This window comes from Marmota marmota, unplaced genomic scaffold (assembly GCF_001458135.2).
Source record: "Marmota marmota marmota unplaced genomic scaffold, marMar, whole genome shotgun sequence".
NCBI lineage: Eukaryota > Metazoa > Chordata > Mammalia > Rodentia > Sciuridae > Marmota > Marmota marmota.
In genome coordinates, this window is record NW_026000037.1 from 2,418,032 (window position 1) to 2,445,296 (window position 27,265).

At 50.1% G+C, this 27,265-nt stretch overlaps 2 long non-coding RNA genes across 4 annotated transcripts in view; one reads left to right on the plus strand and one right to left on the minus strand.

The window, feature by feature from the left end:
* Positions 1–27,265, plus strand: part of LOC125619336 — a 118,475-nt gene that overhangs the window by 24,815 nt on the left and 66,395 nt on the right. Inside the window, exons 3-4 of the long non-coding RNA XR_007350827.1 lie at positions 10,846–12,367; positions 25,279–25,491. This is a non-coding gene — a long non-coding RNA (uncharacterized LOC125619336). The remainder of the gene's footprint in view (positions 1–10,845; positions 12,368–25,278; positions 25,492–27,265) is intronic.
* On the minus strand, positions 14,516–24,424 carry LOC125619335. 3 transcript variants are annotated; one of them, XR_007350825.1, is made up of 4 exons: positions 21,980–24,424; positions 19,737–19,868; positions 16,365–16,466; positions 14,516–15,844 (listed from the first exon to the last, which is right to left on the minus strand). It is a non-coding gene; the product is annotated as an uncharacterized LOC125619335 (long non-coding RNA). The 3 variants fall into 3 exon arrangements; XR_007350826.1 differs by having other exon boundaries at positions 14,516–15,360; positions 15,669–16,466; XR_007350824.1 differs by having other exon boundaries at positions 14,516–16,466.

A 27,265-nucleotide genomic window follows, 5' to 3' on the forward strand; every position in this document is an offset into this window, starting at 1 on the left:
AGAGAGAGAGAGAGAGAGAGAGAGAGAGAGAGAGAGAGAGAGAACTTAAATATTTATTTATTTTTTTAAATTTTCAGTGGACACAACATCTTTGTATGTGGTGCTGAGGATCGAACCTGGGCCGCACGCATGCCAGGCGAGTGTGCTACTGCTTGAGCCACATCCCCAGCCCTTAAGTAGCCCTTTTCAAAAGAACTTTTCCCTACATATTCCTTCATTTAAAACACTTGTTAATTAGATTGGAAGAAAATATGTGCAATTCTATATCTGGTAAAGGACACATATCTGGACCACAGGGAAAAACCTTCCAAACTCAATAATAGGAAAGCATCTCCCTGAATAAACAAGACGTTTCAATAGGCATTGTACCCGAGGTGTGCAGGTAGCAAATATGTACCCTCAACACTCTGCAGGTGGTTTAGTCTCTAGGGAAATGCGAACTAGGACCACAGTGAGGTACTGATATACACAGTCAGCACGACTGAGACTCAAAGCAACTGGCAGCATCAAGGGTGTGAAGTTGTGGAAGCCACCACTCCTGTGCAGCGGTGAGACCAGGAGGGGACCAACCTGGGAGCCAGGCCGTCTCTTGGGAAGTCGTACACCATGCTGCATCCAGCAGTCACATGTAATGATTTATCCCAATGAAATAAAAACAGGTTGTGAAACAAACGAGTGAACCCTGAACGATGCTGTTTGGAGCTGTTTCATTCACCATCGGCCCAGTCTGGAGGCTGGGCCGGGGCACGGTGGCCCACGGACCGAGGAAGGCTCCCCATGGTGGGTCTGGAGGCCACGCCTAAGGTCTGAGAACTGCCCTCCTCACCGTGCCCAGTTCAGGAAGCAGGGCTTGCCAGAGTCGGGGCCAGGGGAGAGCTGACTGTGGGCAGAACGGGGAGCACTTCCGGGGGGGGGGGAATGGCTGCCATCTCTGGAGGGTCCCAGACTCAGAGCTGCACGCTGAGCAGGGAGACCCGTGAGTCGTGCCTTCATGTGGAGAGTGATTCAGTCCATCGCGGGCCCGAGATGGCTGCGAGGCACTGGGAACAGGGCCTGCCACGGAGGGCGGGGACTTGAAGCTCTCAGCTCAACCTGTGGGTCAGAGCGTGTTTCCTCTCGGGGCTGTGGGGGGCACGGAGCTCTGCAAGCGCCTCTAGTCCCCGTGTTCTCTGGTGGCAGGGACACCCTGACCAGGGGCTCTCTGGGGAGAGGGAGTGGGCATCTCCAAATCACAGCCGCCAGTGTGGCAGAGGGGTCGGACTTATGAAACGGAAGGAGTCGAGGATATTTTTAATCAAGAGTTGTGTTTTGTTTCTCCAAAGGGGGAGAAACACCGACGGTGCCCGAATCTGCAAGAAACCCCTGGGAGCTGCAGCTGGGGGTGCCCAGCCCTGGCAGCCGCAGGTCGTCCCTGACTCTGAGGGCACACCCCGCTCGAGCCCCGAGGCAGAGCGATAATAATAGTGTGCCCGCCTCCAGCCTCCACCTGAAGGGTTTATGAGGACACTCCGCAATTCCATATTTCTGGGCAAACGTGAACCAAGATTGAGACCCAGATTTTCAGGGAAACAGCAGGCGGGGGTCTTCAGGCGCACCGTGTAGCCGCTCTGTGGATGGAACCCAGTGGCCAGGGCTCCTCAGACTGCACCCGACAGGCCAGTCCAGAGAGGCAGCCCCAGAGCTGGGGAGGCCCTTGTCACACCTGCCCCTGGACGGCCCTGTAGCACAGCGCTGGCCACTTGTGCTGGGGAGGAGCCGGTGATGGTGCGGTCTTCTGTTCCCTTTGCAGGGATGGCCGAGTCCATTCGCCCACGTGGTCTGAGGCCTCCATGGCTCCGCCAGGCCTCTTCTTGGCCACATTACTGAGGGTGCCTCGATCACGGTGACTGCACTCTGAACAATTTTGGTTCCACTCTGTGGTTTTGTAATTTCCATTTTTAAGACTTCTCAGGCTGAATGCTGGCGTGCCAGTCCAGGATGGGCATACTTAAAATGAAACTGCGGAGCTAAGATTATCCCCAACCAAGACGGTGCACACTAGTCCCTTCTATTTACAGCTGACCACAGTCATTATATGGAAGGCCTCTGGTCTTTACTGTGCACTCCAGGGAGCAGGAGGGGCAGTAGTGGGCAGTGGCAGTCACCAAAAAAAGAACTGGAACTCCTTCCAAAGGCAGAGGGCCTGGCTGCTGCCCAGCCGCATGAGCCTGCGTGGTGGCCAGGGGAGCTACGGGAGGACCTCATCGCAGGACTGCTTACCTCAGGGCCCGCAGCTCATGATGGACAGTGAGTGGACTTCTCAGAGTTGCACCTGGCTGCCCAGAGTCTCAGTGACAGCACCCCAACGCTCCCACCCAGCTCCTTCCCTAGGTAGCTGACCTGTGAACTTCCAACCTGCAGAGACAGACCTGCTCGGAGTGATGTGGAGAAAGGAGAAGCTCCGAGTTCTGGGTCTGCTTTTGCCTCTGGCTCGTTGTGTGGTTTGGGCTCGATGTCCTCTAGCAAAATCAGAGGGTTGAACTGAGACTCTTCCGATCCAAATTTCTGCTGTTCCTCAACTCTTCCGAGGAAGACAGATTTTCATGGCCCCGATTGTGTCCCACATGGACAACTGGGGAGAAAAGGAGAAAACCACCCGTTTGCCCAGATAACCCGTGTTTCAAAGTTTGTTTTTTTCAAAAGTTGTCACACCGCGGGGTGGCTCACCCTCGGCCTTGGATGGCTTCTCACTCTGAGGCTGGAAGCAGCCCACCTCTGGCTGGCTCCGATTGTCCTTGTTCTGGGGTGTCCTTGTGATGAGGTGTTCTGGGAAGCAGAGGTCTTCTGGTCACGGCTGTGCTGTCTCTCGGGTTTCTTGGATGCCACCATCGGTATTTGAAGTCCTAGCCTTAGGTGGGCCCTGGAGGGAGGCCTGAGAGACTGCATCCACCGTCCCCTCTGTAAGGACAGCAAGTCTTCTCCCCGCTGAGCTGTGGGTGCCTCGTCCGTGGCTCTGCCCTGGTCCCTTGTCACACTGTGTTTACTAAGGGAGAAAACGAGGGGGTGGGTGTCCCCCTTGTTCCGTAGATCATCACGGATTTGAAGAAGAGGCAGATGAGAAGGAGATCAGGCCCGCAGATGCCCGGGAGCCGAAGGGGAGACTGACTGGTGGATTGGCAAGAAGACACCAGGTTCTGAGGGACGTCTGCTCAGGCGGAGACTTGTACATGAAGAGTCACGAGGCAGATGTGCACTCACCATCTGCCTCGTGACTCTCGGGTTCCCCTGGATCGGGGCTACTCCAACTTCTCCTGTGAAGGGCCAGTTGGTCAGTAGGTTTGTGGCCCCGTGGTTTCTGTTCCAACCAATCAACTTTTCGTGGTGCCAAAGCTGTTGTAGACGATGTGGATGAGCCCTTGTGAGGTCTTCAGCGAGCTTTATGTACCAGGACAGGCGGTGCTCTGATTCAGCCTGTCGCCTGCTGTGCTGAGCCCTGGTCTAGACGTATTGGGATCAATCTACTAGGTTATCAGTATTGTGCCCCTATTGTGTGATTTATCAGTGACAAGGAGAAGGCCCTGCCCTGAACACCTGTGGCCCACAGAGCAGCCTCCACTTACCTATCAGAAAAGACCAGTTTTTAAACAATCGTAGGCAGTGTGATTCCTGTCTGTTTCCTGGGGTGCATGCAGTCAGAACCCAAACCTGTCCATGTTCTCAGGGTGGATTTCTTCTCAATTATCATGAACCATATTTTTTGTACCACTCTATGACCAAAAAAAAAAAAAAAAATTCTGGAATTAAAACCAAACTCCTGAGGGCAAACTCCCTTTAGGAAGCACCTGTCGGACCCAGAGAAGGTGTTAGAGATGCCCACATGCTGGGTGACAGGCAGCCACCCTAGGACAGGTCCAGAGGCGCTGGGAGCCAGGTGGCTGGCAAGCTTCCTCCTGGGCTCAGAGCGACTGAAACACACAGGGAAGGTCAGCCGTTGGCTTCTCACCAGCTCTGTGGATACAGTGGTGAAGAGACAGGCCCCGGGAAAAGAAGTCCCAGAAAGATGCTTCTACAAAGAAGGAAAGATGGGCTGGGGCTGGGGCTCAGTGTCAACGCACTTGCCTGGCACGTGTGAGGCCCTGGGTTGATTCTCAGCACGACAAACAAATAAATCAATAACATAAAGGTCCATCAACATCTAAAAAAAATTAAAAAAATAAATAAATGAAAGCAGGAAAGAGCGGTGTTTTTACCCTCTCGTTTCCCCCTTTTATCTCAGTCATACCAAGTACAATGAGCTTCTTCTGGAACCTGCCGAAAACTCCACGTTGCCTCCTGGAACATGCTGATCAATGAACGATATTAAATTACAATAATCAACTTCTTATTTTCTCAAATTTTATGCCTAGCACATGTGTTTTTCTGGGTTTGTTTGTTGCTGTGCGGGGATGGAACCGGTGTCCTGTGTGCTGGGCGGGTGCTCCACCACCCGGCTGCAGCCCAGCCCAGCCCAGCCCAGCCAGCAAGTGCCGTCTTGATGCAAAGAAGCCTCAGCGTGTGACGCAGGCTGCACTGGCTGGAGGACAGCTCCGTTCCAGTCAGCAGTCAGGACACTTAAGAACGTGGACGTGGTTGGAGAGGGCTTGGGAGCATTGGCTGACCTTCTGTGAGGTCTAACGATGCAGTGGGAAGCCAGGTCAGGAGTTCCAGGTGTGGGTCACCTCCCCCCACCCCCGCTCCTTCCACTTTTCTGTGCTGAGGACATTGGAGGGGCAGCTGACACCCGCAGGCTGGAAAACGTGTGCACGGACCTGACTCAGGGGAGAATTCTCTCTAAAGAGCGTGGGCAGGACCACCTTGGCTTTCCCCAGACGTCCGAAGACTTCTCGAGGGTGGTCAGCCAGGGGACAGTGTGATTCTTCGAGGAGGAGGAGGTGCCCACGAGTGTACCTCCTACCAACCCTATGGAAGGTGTCCCTTGTGGGTTTGGGGTGACGACAATCTCTGAGATGTCGCCAAGTTGCTTTTTTCCCCTCAAAATTCTCTGGGATGAGAGGTGTAGATCCTCAGAGAGGGGACCATGAGACCAGGGGAGGCTTCTGCAGGGCACAGGTGAAAACCTGCCCAGGCCCCGCCGTGTCGGCAGGAGGCCTGGCCTGTCTGCAGGGAGTGCTGTCCTGCAGCCGCCTAGGTGAGAAGCCAGGTCAGGCCGCATAGGTTTGTAGGCAAGGGCAGCTGGGGAAGCAGGACACCCGCCCGGGGGTGTGAGGATGGGGCTGGGCCACCTGATGGCCCTGTCTCAGGTTGGAGATCACCCTCAGCGAGATCCTCCATGTCTGATTCTCAGCTGGTGACGATGACACCAGGTGCCTACCTGGGGCTCCAATGGGAGAATGGAGGGGACGGGGTCTGGGGAGCAACCTGAGACCTCCCCGGTGTTGGGAGGAGAGGCTCCCCCTCCTCCTACCTTCCAGCCCCGCGTGGCTGTGAGTCCAAGTGACGGGGACTGGCTGGCACAGAGAGATGGGCAGGAGCTATTAACACTCACACGCTCGGTGTTCACAGAAGAGAAACTCCAAGGAGAGTTAGATCCAGGGACCTACAAACCTTTACTAAGAGAAGAGGGTTGGGATTCGGGGATTGTGGGCAGTACCTTGGAAACCACGGGGGTGGGGGACTAATGGAGGAGAAGAGCTATTTAGAGGGTCTGCTTACTCAGACTCTTCTGTGTGCAGCCCCGTCCTGTGATGAGACCTGCTCTCCCCGCCCTGGTGAGGGCTCCACCTTCACAGACGGAGGTTCATGCTCTGGGTTTGGGGTCGTGTATTGATTCTCAGTTGCCTTCCCATCAAGACGATCCTCGTGCCAAAGTGGCATGTTTGGGGTGGCACAGTGCCCACCCCTCCAGAGCGTTCTACAAATGTGAAGCATTTATTCTTCTATTTTAGGTCACATTTTCTTTCCTCACTTTGAAATCTCAGTTTCTATTAAATTCACAGTGAACTGACCCAGTTGAAAAGATGGAAGAGAGATAACAAGACCTTTTAAAAATATCCTTGTATGTCCTGCTCCCCATGGTCCTGTTCTTTCACTGTCAAGAAGCCGCCACAGAAGATGGGACAGAACTCACCCCTTAAAACCAGGCCCAGTGGACTCCACCTCAGCACCGTGACTGCAGTCTCCGACGTCCAGGCGCTCACACACCTCCTGAGCTTTGGAGGACACGTGGGAATTTTGGGGGATGGCTGGAGGTTCGAGAGTTTCCTTAGCAGATCATTTCCGGCCGATGCTGAGATTCAGCCCCTGTTGGAGCTCAAGATGGAACCGCTTCAGAAACGCAGCCCAGTGGATGTCAGGAGTGTGAAGTGGCAGCTCAGTTGTGGGAGGGGCTCTGACAAGAAAAGAATTGCCCTGGACCCAAGCAAAACTCAAAATCCACAGAGTTTTATTTGAATGATCTTGAAGGTTTTCTCCATTTAACAACATTAAGATTCTTTTGCTTGGCTGTAACATTTTGACACTGATAGTATGAATACCAAGGAGGAATGTGATGTAGGTAGAAGTGTTTTGGACCAACTGAAATAAATTCAGATAAAAGATATTTATCTGAGTGTCTTTTACTGATTTTTACTGGGGTGCTTCATAGATCTTTCTGTTTTGAATTTTGAGACAGGGTCTTGCTAAGTTCCCTAGTCCTCGAATTCGGGATCCTCCTGCCCCAGCCTCCTGAATGATGGGATCACCGGTGTGTGCCACCGTGCCCGGCTGCATTATTCATTATGAAGTTTCCTATACATTTCTAACACTTTTGCTTGAATTGGACTTTGTCCAATGCTAACGCTTTAACCAACACTTATGATGACATTCCAAATGTAATAATTATAAATTAGATAGACAAAGAAAGTGTATGTTTTATCTTTTTAGCACCCAAGCCAGTTTTCTTCACAAGCTTTTGTAGGATTGAAAGGGAGAAAACTGGAATTTTCCAACTGCTGGCGCCTGGCCTCCTTAGGATCACTTTTCCTTGGGGGGAGCTCAGGGGTTGGACTCCTGCTGCTCTCACACAACCCTGCAGCACCTGTGGCCACTGTCCTCCGTGGTCCCTGGGGCAGGCTGTCTGTTGGGGTCTGACTTGCTGTTCTGGGCCTTGGGTGTTCTGCACTGGGTTGAGAAGAGTCATGTTCTGAGGTTGCTATCGTTTTCTGATCCCAGATCTTTGTGGCTCTGCCAGCCGGTTGGCTCTTCTGGGTCCGTGGCAAGGGATGTACCCTCTGGGCCCCTTGCATGCTACACGCAGGCTTCGAGGGACACCCCCCCCCCCCCGCTAGCCCGGGCTCCAGAGCTTGGCTCCCTCTGCCAACATGCTGTGGGGATGTCCACGTCTTGTTGGCATGGCGCCAGCAAGGTCCTCCCCGAGGCCCACCGCCTGCTGCAGGCCAAGGACGAGGTGGCCACTGGCCAGGGTACTCAGCTTCCCCCTCCCTGGCTGGGAAGTGCCTCTAGCTCTGTCCCTTTGTGTGTTCATTAGAGAACGTTTAACTTTGCTGGGCCATTTTGGGCTTTGGAGATTGATCTAACGCCCAGTGTTAAGAAAGTGTGACCTCATCTGAGCGGCTGCTCCTTTAATAAGCACTTTACCTTGGTTATCTGTGTTGGTGACCTGCCAGCACATCCTGACGAGCTATCTTCAGAACCCACCCAGCTCCACCTCCTTCTTCCCCACTGTCCCTGCCCCCATTTGGCTACTTCTTGTTCCTCCGTTTTGTTTTGGTTGGATTATGGCAAGGGCTTCCAAATTCATCTCCCTGATTCCAACCCACATGGCAGCCAGAGTGATTATTTAAAAACATTAATGAGATCATGTCAGTTTGCAAGACCCAACAAAGGCATCCCTGCACCCACGGAACGGAAGCCAGACTTCCCCGCTGCACACGGCCCTCTGCCTGCCAGGCTTCCTGGCCAGCCCTGACTCCACTCAGCCAGGCCCCGGGCATTCCTTCTGCTCTGGAGCAAGACGCTTCCCGCTGCCTTCAGGCTTGGGGCTGGTCTTCTCCGTCTGCAGAGAGCTCTCTCCCCAGGACCTCGCGGCTGGCTTCCTCCAGCACAGAGGCCTCTACCCGGGCCATCTGGAGGGTCTCCAGTGCACTTTCTCAGCTCCCTTTCCTGTGTTCTTCAGGGCACATGTATTGCCCGGAGGTCATATTGACACGGGTCTCTGCCCGCCTCAAGGCCGGAACACAAGCCCCGGGTGGGACTCACTAATCCTCCTGTCACCCTGGCAGGAGAAGGAGTCACGATGGCTCAGTCAGGCCCTGTTCTGAGCCCTTTCCATGGATCAGGTCTTTGTCTACCTTGCGCTCTCACGAGGTTGGTGCCAGTAAGGCCCTCATGGTATGGCTGGCAGAACGGAGACGCAGACACTGTCAATGACCTTCCTCCTGAGTCCTGGGTAGCCGGGAAGCTGGCAGAGTGGCAGGGAAATTGTGACGAGGCCAGGTGGAGTATCACAGGCATGGAGGAGGGCCAGGAGGCACTAGGCGGGGTCTTGTTTACCTCTAAGAAGCTTTGGTAGAAGCCATATCTGAAGGCCCTGGAATGGCTTCATCAGTGTGTGTGTGTGTGTGTGTGTGTGTGTGTGTGTGTGGCCTTCCACGGTGGCTCGTGCAGGTGTCAGGCTCATCCTGCAGTGGGGGTGCCAAGAATGAACCTCTGTTCAGTTTCAACTCTCCTGAGGAACTCAAGTCGGTGAGTTAACAGAGAGCTAGGAGAGAGCACGTTTCACCCCTGCGAGGTGGTATGGGGGATGGGAGAAGGTAGGTCCAGCCATCGGGAGAAAACCAGGATTTGCCTACTTTGAAGGAACAATTCTGACTTCATGAGGCATAATTCATGTCAGTGCTTAGGGCTGATGAGAGTGTGTCAGGAGGCCATGGGATTCCCATGCCAGAGATGGCAGTCCGTCAGGGTGCCCCATAGCCAACCCGTGCTCACCAACATTCAGACGTGAGTGAGATTGACTGCACATGTTAAGTGATAAGTGCTGTTGCCACCAACAGTGACCTGTCGTCACTGGGTTTCAGGGCCAGTGAGGGCCATCTTCACAGCCGTCCTGGTGAGGAAAGTAGTGCTGTGATCTCCATTCCACACTGAGGAAACTGAGGCCCAGAAAGCTTAAGTAGTTTGCCTAAAGTCACAGAGCTACAAAGAGGTAGCTGGAATTTAACCCAATCCTAGGGTTGTGTAAATAGAGCAAGCAAATACTGACCACTCTTGAGTGGCTATCGTTTGCTCCTGTGCCGGGCACTTTGGTGTGTTTTGTCTCTTAATGCTCATGAAGTGAGTGTTAAGCCCATATTATAAGGAAAGAAACCAAGGCTCTGATCAGATTAGGGAATGTTCCAGAGGTTATATAAACCAGCTTGTTTGCTCTGAAGTCTGTACAAAGTAGTAACTTATTAAACTTGAAACTAGCAAACGGGATCCTGTTCTTCCTTTCCCACCCTGAGACTTTTCCCTCTGCCAGTTTTCTCTCATCCTTTGTGATTTAGGATATTCAGCTCAACAATGTGCATGATATAAAACCTGCTAACATTGCGGAGCTCAGATTGTGTGCTGGGCATCCTGCTAAATGGTTTTCCAGGAGTTACCTCATCCAGACCTCCTGCAACCTCGTGGGGTGGGTCCTGTCCTTAGCACCCTTTCATACAGGAGCAAGTGCATGGTGAAGCAATTTTCTGGAGAGAACATGGAGCATTTTACAGCTGCATTGTCTTCCCTGCACAAAGACTACAGGAGCCCCATGCAGAAGTCTTTTCATGTTTGAATATTAAAAAATATGCGCATAGTTCTATTTTAAAACCCTATTTTTCAAATGGTTTTCTTTGGGGGAAGTGGTGGTTGGAGTGCATTCTTTGTGGTGTGTTTCTTGAGTGGAGATGCTGGGCTGATCCGGTTAGTTCTGGACACTTCCTCTCCCTCCTTTCTCTCTGTTCCAGGAGGCCACTGCCAGCAGCCCATGGAGGGAGCCTGTGGGGGAGGGCGCTGGGTCTCTGGGAAGCTCATTTGCATACTGCTTGTTCCCGAGGCCGCCCACATCCTGCTGGGGACAACGTGCTGTCTGATAAACAGGCTGCATCCCAGTGTCTGCCTGGCGCTGGGCCAGCATGCAGGGCCAGGGCTGTTTGTTCTGCCTGGAAGTCCAAGGACAGCCCAGACCAGCTAAATGAACCTTTTATTCCCCCCATTCCCTGGCAGAAAGTCCCTGGGTCAGAGGGAGCCTCAGAACCCTCCACAGGAGCTCTGCCCCCTGCGGAGGCTCCATCTCCCTCTCTGACTATAAATTGGGTGGGGCTTGGAAGATGGAGCGCAGGGCGCTCTGCCCACCCAGGCGGGCGAAGGCCTGATGACAAACAGTTACTTCCACGTCTGTTTTCTGCGTGTTCCCTTTCTCTCCCCTCCTGCGCAGCCCAACACCAGAGGCAGTGGTGGCTTCAACCACTGGCCACTGCAGGTCGTGCTGGGTGAGATCTGGGTGATTGAGTCCCCGTTACTGTGCTGTCTCTACAGTCTGGTAGATTAAAAAGTGAGGAAGATCTTGGGAGCCAGTCTCGTGGATGGCTGCGAAGGCTAAGGAAGTATTTCTGCTTCCTTTTACTCCAGCACAACTCAGCATCTCCTCTCTGCTTAAAGGACCGCAGAGCTAAACCTGGCACCCATTTTAACCAGCACTTTTGATGGCCCTGTGACCAGGAGGGAGGCACCCTGGGGCACAGGAGTGGTTTTAACATTTCTCATCAGTAACTTGTATGAAGGAACCTTTTTTTTTTTGAGGGAACAGGATCTGCAGTGATTTCCTTTCTGCATTTACAGTGACCTCTGCAACAATCATACCACCCATCTGCAGTGAATTCCACACCCACCCACAGTGGAGACCATCCCCAGGTGTGGACGGGACCCTCCTGGAGGCATCTGCGTGATGATGGAGACGGTGTTGCAGAGCAGTATGGAACAGACGCCAGTCAGTGTCTTGAAGGATGAGCCATGTTTCTGATGCAGGATTTCTGATAGCGGAAGAACAATCATGAGAGATGGATTATCGTGAATTTGGAGGTTAAACACTGGCATGTGACTGGTGTTGAGGCTTATTGTGGAAATGGAAAGGAGTTCTGCATAGAGAGCCTGTGAAGAAGCTGTGACAGCTGGTCACCCCACTGGCTTCGGGAGTCACCTCCCTGTGTTGTGCTGGGGCAGGCTCAGGGGACCTGCCAGGATGGGTGGGGGCTGGGGGTGGGGTGCAGCTCACTGTCCTTGGTAAATTCCAATTGCTGCTGATTCTGAATCTCCAGGACCCATGTGACATGTGAAAAAATGTTCCTAAACTTCTACGATCTTCCTAATCTAGAAGCTGGTGTGGCCTGGTGGATGGCTGGTGCTCAGGGCGGTGGGGTGACTGGATCAAGTGGATATCATTTCCTGAGCATCTCCCAAGCCAGCTTTAGTTACATTGATGTATTCATTTATCTATTTTCGTACTAGGGGTTGAACCCAGGGGTGTTTTACCCTGAAGCTACATCCCCAGCCTTTTAAAAAAAAATTTTGTCATAGGGTCTTGCCAACTTGCTGAGGATGGCCTTGAACTTTCGATCCTCCTGCCTCCGCCTCCTGAGTCCCTGGGCTCAAGGCATGCGCTGCCACATCATTGCATTTATTACCCTTTAATCAAGTAGCAGCGTTCTTCCTGGCATTCCAGGAAGAGATGTAAGAAGGTCACCTCTCATCAGAGGCCATTCTGCTTCTCCAGGCTTCCCTTCCCGCGTCCTCAGCCTGGGGCACTCGGAGGAAATGCGCCACAGCAGGCCATCTCTGGTCTGTAGCTGTCAGCCCTATTCCTTGATCCCCCCAGTCCTCCAGTCCTGCTGCAGCTGGCTCAGCCTTCCCCTGGAGCCTGATCTCTGGGCTCTCTGGGGCACCTCTGGAGAGGTGGCAGCTGTGGATCTGCTGCCCCTGAGGGGGAGGGAAGCAGGGCCGCCCCTCCCATCGGGCCTGTGCTCCTCGGTTGCAGTTCTGGGAAATGACCAGGTCTGAGGAGGAAGCGGGAGCTGTGGGTTGGCAGTGCCACGTGGCTGTCGGCCCAAGGTCTTCCTGGCCAGGGTGCTTGAGGACAGGAAGTGGCGAGGGTGTGGCCTCAGACCTGGGCTTGGCAGGGAGGATGGGATCCAGTCTGCAGGTCATTCCTGTGTTTGAGAAAAGATGCTAACTGGCCTCGCAGGATGATTATTCCTGGGCTTGCTGCCATCCGAGTGGCTCTGTAAGGTGACATGGTGGTTAGTGACACTCAGGCCCGGGGACAAGCGCACAGAGTTCTGGTTTGGCATTCCATCTCCCTCCAGGGGTGAGTTTTCTTCCTCTTCTTATGGGACAGTTAAGGTTTACATTTTCTTTTTACCGCTGAATCTAATTTAATTGTGGGTTATTTTATTTTATTTTTTTTTGTATATGTGCCCAGAATTTTGGGGTTATTGGTAAACTTTAAAAAATACCACAGCACATGTAAACATATATAATTTAAGAACCAGTCCTGACTGAGGCCATGCTATCCTTTGGAAAATTCTTACTTGGAAGCAATTCTAATTAACAAGGCATTTTCTGGTTTACTTCTTGCATGCTCTGTTAATAATAAAAAGATAGAATCTTTTTTCCTCCTATGATTTAATTTTTCCCTGTTCTGTTTCTCAAGAACCAACTCTATTATGGTTACCTTTAATAAAAAAATGTGGCTAACTTACGATAACAAACAGCCAACAAGACAGAGATAAGAAGAGTTGGGCCCTTAAAAGTCAGAATTTTCCAGATGTTCTTTTATAATAAATGCAGTGAAAACGAATTGCAGAGAAACCGCATGAAACTACAATTGGTTTATTCAAAAGAATCTCACCACTTAAAGAACATATCCCCTTCTTTTTTAAAAAAGGATATTGGGTTGGGGCTGGGGATGTGGCTCAAGCGGTAGCACGCTCGCCTGGCATGCGTGCGGCCCGGGTTCGATCCTCAGCACCACATACAAACAGAGATGTTTGTTGGTCCCCCGAAAACTAAAAAATAAATATTAAAAAATTCTCTCTCTCTCTCTTAAAAAAAAGGATATTGGGTAAATTGCTTGGCTATTCTGGACTGTTTTATTTTTCCTACCACTTGAGTTCCAGGTTGGGACAGTTTAGCTCCTTCCACAGAATATTCTCTGCCTAAGTCTGCTTTGCACCAGGGAGCAAGAGTGACCAGCTGTGACAGCTTGGTATTCCAAAGATACGTGACCTAATTCTTTACTCCCGAGCATGTCAGAGTCTACTGAGGAAGCAGTGGTTTGTTCAGGAAAGACAAGATGGCGGCTGGGTTCTGCTGTGCGTCCTGCACAGGAGGCCCTGGGCACTCACGCAGGTGACTGTTGGTGGACTGGGTCCACTTCTGGGGTGGGAAAACCTTTGAGGTGGAGGAGCTGGGTAGATGAAATATTTATTTGCCAAGTAAAATATGATTCATCTTGTAATATGACTTGGAGCTGTTTGATGCTGTATCTTAGAAACTAAGAATTTCTTGTGCCTTTAAGGAGGTCACATTTACCAGGCTTTTGGAGGCTGAGGAAGGAGGGTCACAAGTTCAAGGTCAGCCACAGCAAGATAGTGAGGCCCTGTCTCTAAATAAAATAAAATGAAATAAAAAAGGCTGGGGTGTAGCTGAGTGGAGAGTGCTCTCCTCAAGGGTGAGGCCCTGGGGTCTGCTCCCTGGCACAGCAGAACGTGCAATTAAATGAAAACCATGTATAGCCAGGTGCTGAGGCACACACCTGTAATCCCAGCAAGTTGAAGGCTGAGGCAGGAAGCTCTCAAGTTCAAAGCCAGCCTCAGTTACTTAGTGAGACCCTAAGCAACTTAGCAAGACCTTGTCTCTAAATAAAACTCAAAAAAAGGGCTGGGGGTATGGTTCAGTGGTTAAATGCTCCTGAATTCAATATGCAGTATCAATAAATAAATAAATAATAAAAACTTCACCTTTGCTTTTAGCAAGGGCCACCATCGAGGGGAGAGGGCCTTGAAACTGTCAGGGGGAAGAGTTCATTCCAGATCAGAATCGAACAGCAAGGTTAGAAAGTGGCTCAGGAGGAGAGCACGGGGTCCTGGCTCTGCCTAGGAGCTTGCTTGCAACCAGCCCACCCAGGCAGCAGGAAGCCAGGGGGTGCTCTGGGTGTTCAGCAGTTATAGCCCACAACCGTCCCTGCTCGATGGTCTGAGGTTGTAGCACCAACATTTTATTTGCTTTTTCTTTTCTAAATTATGTAAAGCATTTATATTGTTTTAATAGAAAAGTTGGCAAAAATAGAGATGAACAGAAAGAGAAAAAGAGCCATAAAAGGAAGACTCACCCAGAAGAAGAGCATCTTATTTCCCCACTTGGGTTAACCTCTATTAAACACAATGCCACATACTTTTTCACTGCTGTAGGAAATGTTTCTTGCAGCACTGATCAATTAGAACACTGTGCTCAGTTTCCCTTGCTACATTGTAAATTTATAGACAGTAAATTTACATCACTCGCTTGGTCTGATGTTTTCCAAGAAATTCCCTTTTATCAAACAAATTTTAAACAATATGTAACAACTGCCTTTCTCCAGCAACTTAGAATCACAATCCCAGATGCAAGCGTGGCTTTTCCAAAGTCACAGAAATGATCTGGAAGTGGATGCCACAATGTGGGCCACAGATGTGCCCTTCTCTGGGGCCAGGGCTTGATGTGCCTTGAAGACCCTCTGAAGGAGAGAGCAGAGGGGAGTCTTCCCTTCTGTGGGGGTGCTGGCCGAGTGCCAAGGTCGGGAATAGGAGCTTTGGCTGCGTCTTTCCTGGGAAGCCCAGGCCCTCCTGGCTGGGACACCTCGAGGACAGTGGGGAGTTGGCTGGCCATCGGCGGAGTGGGGGCCAGCTGCTCCAGGATCCTGTCCTGGGAGGAAGGGGGTGGCCTTGTGGAGTGGACTTACCTGGGAGCAGCCCTGCTCTCTCAGGCACCCCCTCCTGGACATTGGGGGATTCACTGGTGTCAACTTGAGTTGATCTTTTAAAGGCCATGGCCATGGGCTGCCCTGGGGACTGTCTAATCCCACCAGAACAAACTGAATAAATTGACATGGGAACTATTACGAAGAGAAAGTGAACCCTAAGGTGAGTAGAGGATGAGATGGGCCAGTATTTATTTGGGATGTCTTGTAAATCGATGCCATCATTGCTACTATTCCTCCCCACCCCCGCCAGTTCTGGGGACCAAACGCAGGGCCTTGAGAGTGGTAAACCAGGGCTCCACCACTGAGCTACACTCCTGGTATTCTTAATATCTTCATCTCTGTTTTATAGATAAGGAAATAGAAGGAGGAAAAGTTAGTATTCTTGCTCCAAGTCACATGAAAACGATATCCAGGTTTTCTTGTAACTTAATCCAGCATGTGATATGATCCATATTTTCTTTTGTATAAATGCAGATAATAGTGTTTCCTGTCTTGCTTTCCATTTTTTCTTCTGCAAACCTGTTTTCTCATCCAAGCCCTCAGTCTCTCCATTATCCTTGGAACACGCTGTGGATACTACTCTCTGGGTCCCTTTGGCTCACCCCCTCCCTTTTCCGGCCACTCATTTCTAGATGCTCAAACTCACCTGTGTTTCTAGGACAGCCTCTGCCCTTCTCCTCTAGCCAGCCCAGAGAAAGACCTGAGAAGTGGTAGCAGTCCTTGTTACATGAGGACATGGCACTGTAAACTCTGCAGCCTCTGAGAGGAGCGGCCACCTGGGTAGTAGCATCACTCGTGAGTAGTAGGTGAGGTTGACCAAGGCTGTGCAGGAAGCCGGAAAGCTGAGTGAGGACTTCGATTGGGAAATATGGATCCTAGCACATGTTATGTAGCATTCCTTCAATACCTGACAAGGACTTAGATTTAATGGCAGGTACAAAGCTTTGAAACTTCTGTGTGCTTTATTTTGTGCCATGGACTTAAGCATCACTAAATTGAAATCTTGGATCAGAGACGCAAGCCAGACACACTTGTGTTTCCTGGGTCGGGCTTCTACCCTGGAGTTGAGCTTCTACAAAAGATGGCTATACGTCTGTTTTATCAGATTTGTTTCAGTACCTTTTTTAGGGTCAAACTAAAGGTGTGGATGAACCCCAGCTATCTACAAGTTAATCCTGTTGAATTCAAAATCCTTGGTGTAATGGGAAAATGGAGACTGCTAATTGGAACACATCACCCTGCCTATGTTCCCCCAACACTCAGGGATCCAAGTGTGTGTCTGCAGCTTGGAGAATGAATGATGTTGTGTTTCCACAGCATCCGGTGTTTAAAAATTCCTTACTTCAGCCAGGTAACTTGGTGTATTCCTGTAATCCCGACCACTCTGGAGGCTGAGGCAGGAGGATTGCCAGTTCGAGGTTGGTCTGGGTAAGTTAGTGAGACCCTGTTTCAAAAAAAAAAAAAAAAAGAAAGAAAGGAAAAAAATGAATCCCCTCCTAATCTGTTCCGTATATAATAGAGATGATTAGACAGCTCTGTGGGGAAGGGCTGCAGTTTTGCCTTCAATAATGCCCTTCAGATACCAAAATCTCCAGTTTGGCCACATGCATTGATAGAAATAAATGCCTAATTTCTAAATCTCCATTTCTTTTTGATCCAGGTAGATGGTCTGGATGTTGGTTAGTTGCCACGAAGCAAATGACAGCGAGATGCAGCGAGGGTTTGCGTTCCCTGTGAAGGGGCAGGGGGGCCGCAGGGACAGCGCAGGGGAGGGGTCTTTTCCGTGGAAGGCACAACTGGCTCTTTCCCTGGCTGTGCCTCTCCAGCCCAGCAGTGCCCAGAACGGCCACACGGCCTGCAGGGACACCATGCTTCCCTCTTGCCTTCACGGGTTTTATCCCCACTTGATCAGAGGGGCCTGCTTTCTGCTGAGAACCTAATCTTGAAATGAATCCTTTACTCTCTGAGGATTTAAACAGGTCTTTCAGAGTAAAAGTATATTACATATTTATGAGCTCTGATTTCAAGAATCACTTTGAAAGAGCTATTGATGCTGCTTTATACTAAAGATTTGTGCTTGATCGCTTTTGATTCAGCCTTGGTTTTATTTGCCAGAGGTTCCAAACCATGCTGATAAATCTCTGAGGGTCCACTTCCTCCCTGTGAGAGGAACGTTGTTTGGGTCCCTGTCAGCATCTCATGGAACTGTCTGCCACTGGATCAAGAAAAGCAATTTTCTGAAATTAAAATGGCAGCCCACTGTGTCAGGCAGTGCCCGTGAGGATGGTGACCTGCTAAGGAACCTTAGGGGTGCTCATTCAGTGCAGCAGGAGAGAGGATATCATGGTCTATTGAAGCCACGTCCCTGATGTTCGTGGTGAAGAGGGATCCCAGAAATGGTTATTATGCACTTTTAAAATGCATCATTGCTTGAGTGTCCCTGATTCCCTTTTTATTTATAAAGGTCATTGCCTTTAAATGACTTGCTTCCTGCATGAACAGATCCCAGGCGAGCTGAGAGAAAAGAAAAGACAATTGAAAGAAACCGAAATTATTTTTTGAGCTCTTAGGAAGAGACAGAGAGTCAAATGAACCTCGTTTCCTGATTGCCACAGTTCAAATACAATCAAAGGTTTTGCTTTCTTTAAATTAAAAATGAAATTTCTTGGGGAAGGCATTTCCCCCTCTTTGAAGAAGGGAGAGAAAAACACCCGGAAGCAGGGGCGCTTTGCAAGCCTCCTGGTGCCTGAGCAGAATTGCTAAGTGTGTCTCCCTCTCTGAGCTGGGCTGTCTGTATTCACTGTATCACAAGCTTGAAACCAGACCTCATTTGACGGAGCCAAAAAATGGTCCTTTTGTTGCCGTTTTTCCCCCCCAGTGTCATCTCTCATGGTTGCCCGGGCAACCGGTGTGTATCCTTTCAGCATAGGTTACTGGGCCCGGAAGGAAGTGCTCCAGTGCTGGCCTGCTATTTTTATAGAACCGTTACACAATACAATCCATTAAAGCTTCCTCTTGGTGTGTTATTGCACAAAGGGGAAATTAAGTTTGATGATTCCAGAATGTTGGACGGAGGCGGTCAGGTGCTGGGATTGTTGCACTCCGCATTCCCGTGTGCAATTTGAGGAGGACTGGTGTATGTGTGTGCCCTTGGCAATGTTCGCCTGCCTGGGGATCATTAGAGGAGACCGAGCTCTCAGTCGCTCAAGGGTGCAAGTTTTGTCCGACTACACAATGCTCTCTCTCTGGTAGGATGGCAGCAGACAATGGAACCCTATTCACAGCTAAGGGCAAAGGGAATTTTAAAGGTGTAGCACATATGCTTTTCATAGCCCGGATGTCTACTGGCAAAGAGAATTGCACTGAAAGACAGGGACCAGGGGTCTCCCAAAGACTAGCACTGAAGCATCCCATGGTCGGCTTTGCCTCTGGCTCTGCAAGGTCCTGGAGTGGCAGGCAAGGGGCTGGGGTGCAGTGGGCATGGTGTCCCGTGGTGACTCAGAGCCTTTGCGACTTTCTGGAGGACTGAGAGAGGACAAAAACGCTCTGCTCCTTGACCAGTCTTACTGGCTTCGGTTCTCTACCAGCCTGGAATAGGGAAGGTACAGAGTATGTCATGTCAGAAGTTCTGTCCTGGAGCAAAAAGGAACCCTTGTCTCCAGGGAGGCTTAAGGCCCCAGTGCCCGGGGTTCCATGGATGGACACAGTCTACACCACCATCTCCTCTTCTCCACCGTCCATCGCTGTGGCGGAACCACCAGGCCCTGCCTCTTCCATCTTGTCTCCGCCTGCTCTTCTCCCAGGCACAACTCCCCGGATTCCCAGCTGCCTGCTGGAGAGCTCTTCTCAGGGTCTCACTTTACCTTGAACCCAAGAAGTTTAAGTGGAAACCTCCTGGTTCTTCCTTTACACTCTAACATTCCTCATACCACGTGGGGGTTTTCTCCCCCATGTCAACCTGGTCTTCAGTTCTTGTGGACACTGACAGGCATCCCACACTTTAATCCCTTCTGCTCTAATAGCCTGGAGTCAGGCAGAGACCCCTGTCCGGGCTCAGCCCCTCCCTAGGGGTAGAGGGTAAGAAAGATGCCATCCAGAGACCCAGTTAGAACAAGCATGAAGGGATGATTTAGCAGGATAGAAGTACCCTACATGTGGAGCAGGCCGCCTCCAAGAGAGGAAATGAGTTTTCATACCTGGTCTGCGACCCTCCCTCTGCACAGTGACCTCCCTCTGGGGTTACCATGGTTCCTGCCATGGCTTAGGGAACCCACACCAATTTCGCCATGTTGGAAATTTTCCAGAGAGATCACATCTGTTTTCTCCAGATTGACAGGGCTGCCTGACCACAAGGTCGCCGTCCCTACGCAGCATGATGGCAGCAGGGCACACAACCCAGGGAGGAGCTTGGGTTCTTCCCCACCTCCTTGCTCATGTCTATCCACCTACTCCCCATCTTTAGACACCAGGACCAAGTGGCGGGTCCCCAGCTTACCATGACTTCTGTCCAATTTGGCTACAAATTAGAGGTTCTAGGATCCCTCCCCAGAGTTGAGAGTTTTCCAGAATGGCCCCAGAACCCAGGGAATGTGGTTATCCTAGATCTGTTAGGATGCAGATGAACAGCAGATGGAGAGACACATAGGAAGGGTTCAGGACAGTCCCAAGCACAGGAGCTTCTGTCCCCATGGGGTTTGGGGGTGAAGATGCTTACCAACATGAAAACTCTTTGAATCCCGAATCCCTTCCCTTAGGAACTTGATCATGCAGCATGGCCGGCTTCATGTTGGGTGTGGATGGCTTCTACCTTCAGCTCCTCTTCCCTCCTAGGAGATCTGGGGTGGGGCTAAAAGTCCAAACCCTCTGATCATGGTTGGCTCCCTGGCCACCAGCCCCCAGTCCTTGCTTATAAGCTGTCCCAATGTCACCTCCTTAACAAACTCAGGTGTGGTTAAAGGGCTCATGAAGGAGAAAAGATGCTCCTTTTGGCCTTGGTGGGCCTGACGTTGTTTCAGAAGCCAGGACAAAGACCAAGAGGCGTACCTCATTCTGTCACAATATCCAACACAAACACGGGTCTTCAGCTCCCCCAGTCAATGACTTTTACTAACTCCCTGGTAACTGAACTCAACGCTAACTCTTGACGTTGGGCTGGTCTAGTGCTGTCATTGTACACCTGGAGAGAGCGCCCAAGGAGGGGAGGTGGTTTGTTCAAGGTCACCCAGAGAGCTGGGGCAGAAGAGAGGGGCACCTCTTACCAGGCCCTGCATTCCTCCAGGGCTCAATGGACTGTGCTCCCTCAGCCAGGGTGGCCGATCCTTCTTCCCTGGTCTCTTAGAAATCATTCCTGCTTTCCCATGTCCACTCTGATCAGGATAACTGAGGCCCTCATTTAATCAAGCCAGGACTATTTAGTTTCCTAATTGATTGTGGTCTTCACTTCTGCTGCTTGAATCAATTTTACTTCTGAAATCATCTCACAACTTTATTGTGTCACTTTATTATGCAACAGTTTTGATAACTTATATTGAAGCCTGAATTTAAGGCTCCATAACCTGACTTCCTCCTCACCCTTCCAATTTGCCTGTCCAGGTTTATGGCCCCTCCCTACCTGTGGCTTTCTGTTGGGAAAGGTTGGTTTTATTCACCATTCTCTTTTTACAGGTCAGAGATACATTGATTGCTTCCTTTCTATTGCCTCAAAGAGGAAAGAGTCCCAATTCTTATTCTGTAGCATTTCCAGAAAATCCAACATGACAGGCAGCTGATGGAATAGTAATAAACATTCGGTGCAAATCTTCATTTGCTCATGTTACCAATTTCTTACACCAAACTGGATCCATTTTCCCTCTTGGAATTTGGAACCAATGACAAGATCCAGTGCTGTTTGAGCAGACAAGAAAGGTGTCTTTTTGGCTGGAGAACAGAAGCAGGGAGACAAACTCATAGATCAGCTTTTCAACCTAAACAAAGGGTGGGTCCTCATGAGGGTGAGGGCAGAATTTTAGATAACCAGTAGGAGGATTATTCATGACTTTTCCAGAAAGGGGGTTGGGTCTACCTTGGGGACACGGAACTGCCTTCCTCTGATCCTTTATGTAGGCCAGTTCTAGTCTGGGTGGGAAGCAACCCAACCAAGATGGCGCTGCTGGGTGGGAATTCTACTGGGGCACTGTGTTAGGGTGGATGGTAATGAATCTGGTGTGAACAGTAGGTCTACATGCTGTCCTTTGTGACTGAAACTAGTTTTGCCTGTTCCATTCTGTGTCCTGTTTTGCAGCAGCAGCTGGGGTCTTCAGAGACCTATGTGGCCAGTTAGGTCTCAGTATTTTGGCAGAAACAGAGTGCTGGCTAGCAAAAAGAATTATTTTTCGAGAGGGTGTCTGTCTAGTGATTAAACAGGTGAAACACTTCCCTTGTGCTCAAGGGGTGACCAGAAGGACATGGCTTTTGGTGCCTTGAAGTTTGTGAAGAGCAGAGGGAGACATTACATGAAAATATATAGCTCCTAAGACGCGATCACACCCAGAACCCACGGGCCACCGGGGTTTTAGGGCTACAAGGATCCGCGAGTTAGGGTTCCTGAGAGCAAATGGGTGGGGTGGGATAGCTGGGACCTCAGGGAAGATGCCCCCAGCAAGTGACATGCCAAAGCCTGAAGAGTGAGACCCAGCTGGAGCAGCAAAGAGGGCAGGGTGGTCAGACAGAAGGAGCAGAAGCTTGGCCGGGGTGGGGGGCATGATAAAAAGTTCTTTCTTAAAACCTTGGACCTGAAGAAGCTGCTCTGCCCAGGAAGGGGGCAGTATGGGACGGGAGGCCCAGCTCACCCCTCTCCGCCCCTTGGCCCGCTCCTGGGGAGGACTGGGCAGGGACCAGCTGGGGGTGGCCGCCCCCCCAGGCTGCCTGTTCCCAGCCCTGGCAGCCAGAGCACCCTCCCAGCCTCCCCTCTCAGCTTACCTGCTCCTCCTCAGAGTGGAGGCTGAGGCCGCGGCCTGTCGTCAGAGTGAGGTGAACCACGGATGGTTCCCGAGGGCGCCAGCTGCCAACCTGGTGGGTCGCAGCCATCCTCTGTCATCGTCACCACAGGAGCAGCCAGACTTCCTCCCAGTGAGTGCCGACTCCCGGTCACACGGTCAGGGGCCTCCCCGCGTCCCCTCTCTGCAGTGAGCTGGAGAAAGAGCACCTTTGTCCTCTCCCGGCTCTGCCCAGGGCTCCCTGTGAGCCAGCTGCTCGCAGTGTGTCGGACGACTTCTGAGGGCGTCGACTGTCCTCTCTGTGTTTTCTGGTGACCCACCAAATATTTTTCTGTGGCTCCAGCTAAAGACAGGATTTCCCTCTTCTATTAATGAACAGAAAAAGTAACCTCTCATTTACTAGGTCTTTGGCATTCCTGAAGGGGAAATTTGTTGCCACTTGGAGGTTGGGGTCAGGCTAAGCTATTTGGAGGACTGAGAGGCAGAAGTGACAAGGCTAATCAGTCACCTAGCTGATGACAGTCTACCTCAGAACTCAGCATGTGCCACGAATAGGCAGTGAGCTGCTATAAAGGCACTGAAATTTCTTGAACATTCTTTGTTTCTCTTGGGAGAAAAGAGAATTTTATCTTTGGGGGACATGGTTCCATTTAAGGAGAGCAGTGTTTTCCAAGGCAAAGGAGATAGAATCCACGCGTCTGTTTTTTACTGAGATTGGGATTCAGGAGGCTTTTCCCAGTGAGCTTGGTTTCTGGACCAGGTGCACCAGCAGGCCTGGCTGCCTGGGCTCCATCTCTTCTGTCTGCTGGCTGCGGGTCCCTTGCAGTCCTGTCTCCTTCCTGCTGCATCTGCCTGCGAGGTGCTGGAACACCGTTTGAGAGCCGTGGCAGGGGCCTGAAGTACCGAATGCCCGCCGTCCCTACCGCCCAGGGTGGAGAGAGTGCGTCTCTGCAGGAGAACACACGATGAATTTGCATTGGGTGCATTTCGGGTTCTTGTGCTCAGCCTTGAGGCAGCTGGGAGGATGTAGTTTCACGGGTGTCTGGTTTTAGGCTTTAAATACTGTGGTCTTTTGGGTCCCTTCTGCTTTAACAATGCATACCTTCGCATAAGAGAAACTGCAGAGGTTGAGTCACTGAATTTATGTGACAGTCCAGGGACAGGGTGGCCATACACACCGTTAGACACCTGGTTTTACTTCATTTGTGATTATCTCACTCTTAAGGGCACAAGAGTGACATTATATACTTTGTATCTGGCTTCTACTTTGTAGGTTAGGACAAAAAAGACAAGTAAAATTTTACAGAATTTTTGCTTATTGAACATGGGTCCCATGAATAGTCGTGTGAGATTGATAAAACTTCTAAGAGTAGCACTGACTTGCCACGTCTCACCCTGCTGCAGACACTCTCAGTTTTGCAGATGCTTTGGGGTGCTGGTCAACCAGGAGGAAGCAAGAGTTTTCGCCATCTTCAAATCCATTATTGGGAGAGGTCTAAAGGCAGAGAAGTTGCGATCTGGAAGGCAGTTGGAAGGTCTAGCACAGTTGCTTTCCTTGCCGGGGTCACATGGCTGCTCCGAATGCCAGGCTGCAGGCTGGGGGACACACAGGGCCCATTATGTCCTGGGTCACAGCCTCCACCTGCAGGAAACCCACCATGCAGGAGCCAGGCAGCAGGCCAGATGACTGACACACACAATGACCTTGTTTGACTTAGGTCATGATGTTGAGAGCGCACCCGCTGGGGTCCTTGCGCGCCTCTTCACAGCAGAGTGACCTTGAGGTGCCTTCAGCCTGTCTGAGCCCACTCGGTCCCAGCTGCAGAACGGGGGTGATAGTGGTCTCTTCCTCTTAAGATCAATGTGGAGAAGAAACCAGGAATCACAGCTAAAAACTTAGCACCCAGTACAGACGCTGTAAATGTTAGTTATTGCTATTACTGGGCTCAGTTTCATCAATCATTTAAAGTATTTTAAAACCATTATGTTATAAATTCTAAATATCAAAACTAGTAGCTTATCATAAGCTCAAGGCATTCATGCATAAGGAGTGTTAATGTCTGCTGCGTCTAAGACCCTGTGCAGGACCTTGCAAGACAGAAATCGGAATAAGAAGGACTCCTTTCTCTCAGTGTGTGTGCGCGCGCGTGTGTATGTGTGTGTGTGTGTGTGTATGCTGCAGATTTTAAGTATCCCAAGATGGGGAAAAAGGAAATAGGAAAAGTGAAGCTTGGTGACATTTTCTTTTGCTCTGTTATCTATTCTTCCTGATACTGGCCTGTCATTAATTAGTTAATTAATTAATTAATTAATTAATTAATCTATTTGTACTGGGGATTGAACCCAGGGGCACTCAACCACGGGGCCACATCCCCAGCCGTTTTGTGTTTTATTTAGAGGCAGGGTCTCACTGAGTTGCTTAGGGCCTCACTAAGTGGCTGAGGCTGGCTTTGAACTCATGATCCTCCTGCCTCAGCCTCCTGAGCTGCTGGGATTATAGGCGTGCACCATCAGGCTCGTCTGTTATTTGTTTTTTAGGAGTTTCTCTCCCAACAAATTTTCTGGGTTTCGACAACTTTCAGTGAGGTCTAACAGCTCTCGATTCTCTCTGATGGAGGCCGGCCTGGCTTCAGAGAGCCTGTAGGCCACCGCGCCTGCCACCCAGCCTTCGCTGCTGTCGCGCACACAAGCAGGACCCCCCCCCCGCCCCCCGCCTCCACACACACACACACACACACACACCCCGGGCTGCTGCGAGGGCCAGCCTTTCTGGCAGAACCTCCTGAGGGAGATTTTTTCATGAAGGCCCGGGTCAGGAGACTAGAGCAGAGGCGCCTCCTCCTGTGGGACCTCGTGCAGCAGCCCAGCCCCTCCTGGGCGGGGGTTCCCGCGGGGTGGTGTGTGAAAATGCGCTGCATTCTTCCGTTTTTCTCTTTGGTGCTCTCTGCTGCTCTTTTATGTGTATTTTCTTTTTCTTGCTGTTACTTTTCTCAAGAAAGAGCCCAGTGGCCTCCGCCCGTCTCGTTACATCACCATCTCACTGGGAAGCCGCCTCTTGCTCTCCTCTTAGCCACAAGCTCCTGGTTTGTGGACACGATTTCTGGACCCCCATCTCCTGGCTGTTGCCATCTGACAGGCACAGTTTGTACGGTGGCTGGCTTTCTTTGACCCACAGTTTTTGCTTCCAATGCTGCTCCCCTAAATGAAGTGCTTCGGGCCCCAACAGGGTGCCTGCAGTTTCCTGTTTGTTCAGGCCACTGATTTCTTCATCTTTTGTAGCAGTGAGAACCCTGGGCAACTGTCTTCTTGGCTGCTCTTGGCAATGCAACCTCTGACGTGGTTTGAAGTCATGGGTCCCTCTGGATGTCTCTTAAGTCCGTATTACAGGGCTCTTGGTGTAACGGACACACACATCCAAGACAGCACTACTGTCAGTGACTCTCCACTTGAATCTCTCAAAAACATAATGCTGCACCACATGCAGTTACTGAGCAGGTAAGACGTGGTGAGACAGCAATCGATATGGTTCTATTTTATAGTTACGTTCCCAAACTGAAACTGACTGCTTGCTCCAAAACCTAAGTTTCCTCCAGCCAGCCTCTCACTACCGGGCGGCTCTGGACACGCACTGTCTGCTGCTCTGGAGTGTCTGTGGAAGGTCCCTCCTGCTTCTTCCTCTCCCTCTCTCCTGGGAAAGGAGAAGCTGTTAGTTGATGCTCTCACTGCATTGCCACAGTGAAGTTCTTACCATGCGATTCTCGCCCAGAAGCACTGATCCTTAGGTAATGTAGACCTGCTCATCAGTCCCTCTGTGGACAGTTCTCTGGTTGAAGTTAAAAATGCTGATGATTAGATACAAGACTTTTTTCTTGCTTGGATTTTCAGCTTATATCTCCTACCGACATTGGTTCTATACTCTAGTTTAATAGACCACAGTTCCATTTCAGTATACTTTAGGTTTCTGATCCGTTACTTAGGACTAAGTACCAATCTCATAAGGCTGTGGTTTGCATTGATTTCATACATACAAATACTTAGAATAGACTGGGTCCTAGTAAATCCTTCAGAACATTTATTGTAATCTTGTTTTAGAATCAAACTTTTTATTGTTTTCTATGCTTTTTGTAATGAAAGAAAACAAATAACTATACCCCAAATCCACAGCTTTTAAAACATTCATGCCTAATTCTGGCCTGGCTCTATAAATACCTCTTGGTTGATTCTTACTTGTCTTGATTAAACTTTATCCTCCTTAATGATAGTGCTTTATTATGATTATTTTAGTGTCCCCCTCCAAAAAAAAATCCCATGTGTTTTAGGAGGCATTTAATATCAAGTATCCATATGAAGAGAGTCTTTTGGTAAAGGGGATTCTCAAACTTTGGTTTGCTGAAATGGCCCAAGAAATACACAAGGGATCTGCACTGCGGTACTGTCTTTGAAGTCTTGTCGCCTGCCTTTAATTTTGCAGTAAGCGCCTAATCTCATTAGATTTCATACACTTAGTGTTTGCACTTGCACAAAAGCTGTCCAAACAAAGCCAAAATGTTGACACCACCATCCTCTGATGGCATTTAGAATGAATATATTAAACACACTTGTACTAGCATTGCATTAAGCTAAGAAATAAATTTTGAACTTTGAACTCAGCAGGATAAAAAAGCTTTCCTTGATAGCTGAGCAATTGTGTTGGGGTATCATGGAGGGAATTCATTGTGTCATTCAGAGAATCCAAACATGCAAACATTCTCCACATACAGTAGACACTGCAAAGAAAAGAATTAAAGCCAAGAACCGTCCTCAAGCCCTGTTGTTAGGGACCTAAAGGGAAGGTAAAGTGGGCTGGTGGATTTGCTTTGAAATTCATGAATGAACTTTGATTAAATTCACTTCAGAGGAGGGATCTGAAAGAACATCTCCTAGTTACTGTGCAAATTAGAGCATGCCTTCCTCCAGTCCACTCTGCTCATTTACAGATTTACAAATTTTCTTTTAAAATCTGGCGGTCAATCTTTTTATTGAGGGTTTGGAAGCTGGGGATTATAGAGAGCTCCAATTACAACACTTTCTTGATTCTTCTCATGAAACAAAGTTAGCAACAAGGCTAGGGTTGAAAACTAACTAAATCTAATGGTCAGAGATGTTTGAAGTTTATCAATAGCATCTAAAAGAAATAGGTCTCCCTGTAAATTGGTGTCCATCAACATCCATGTCTGGAACACAGCCACCAGTGAGGAGCTGGGCTCTGATAGCCCTGCATCAGGAGAAC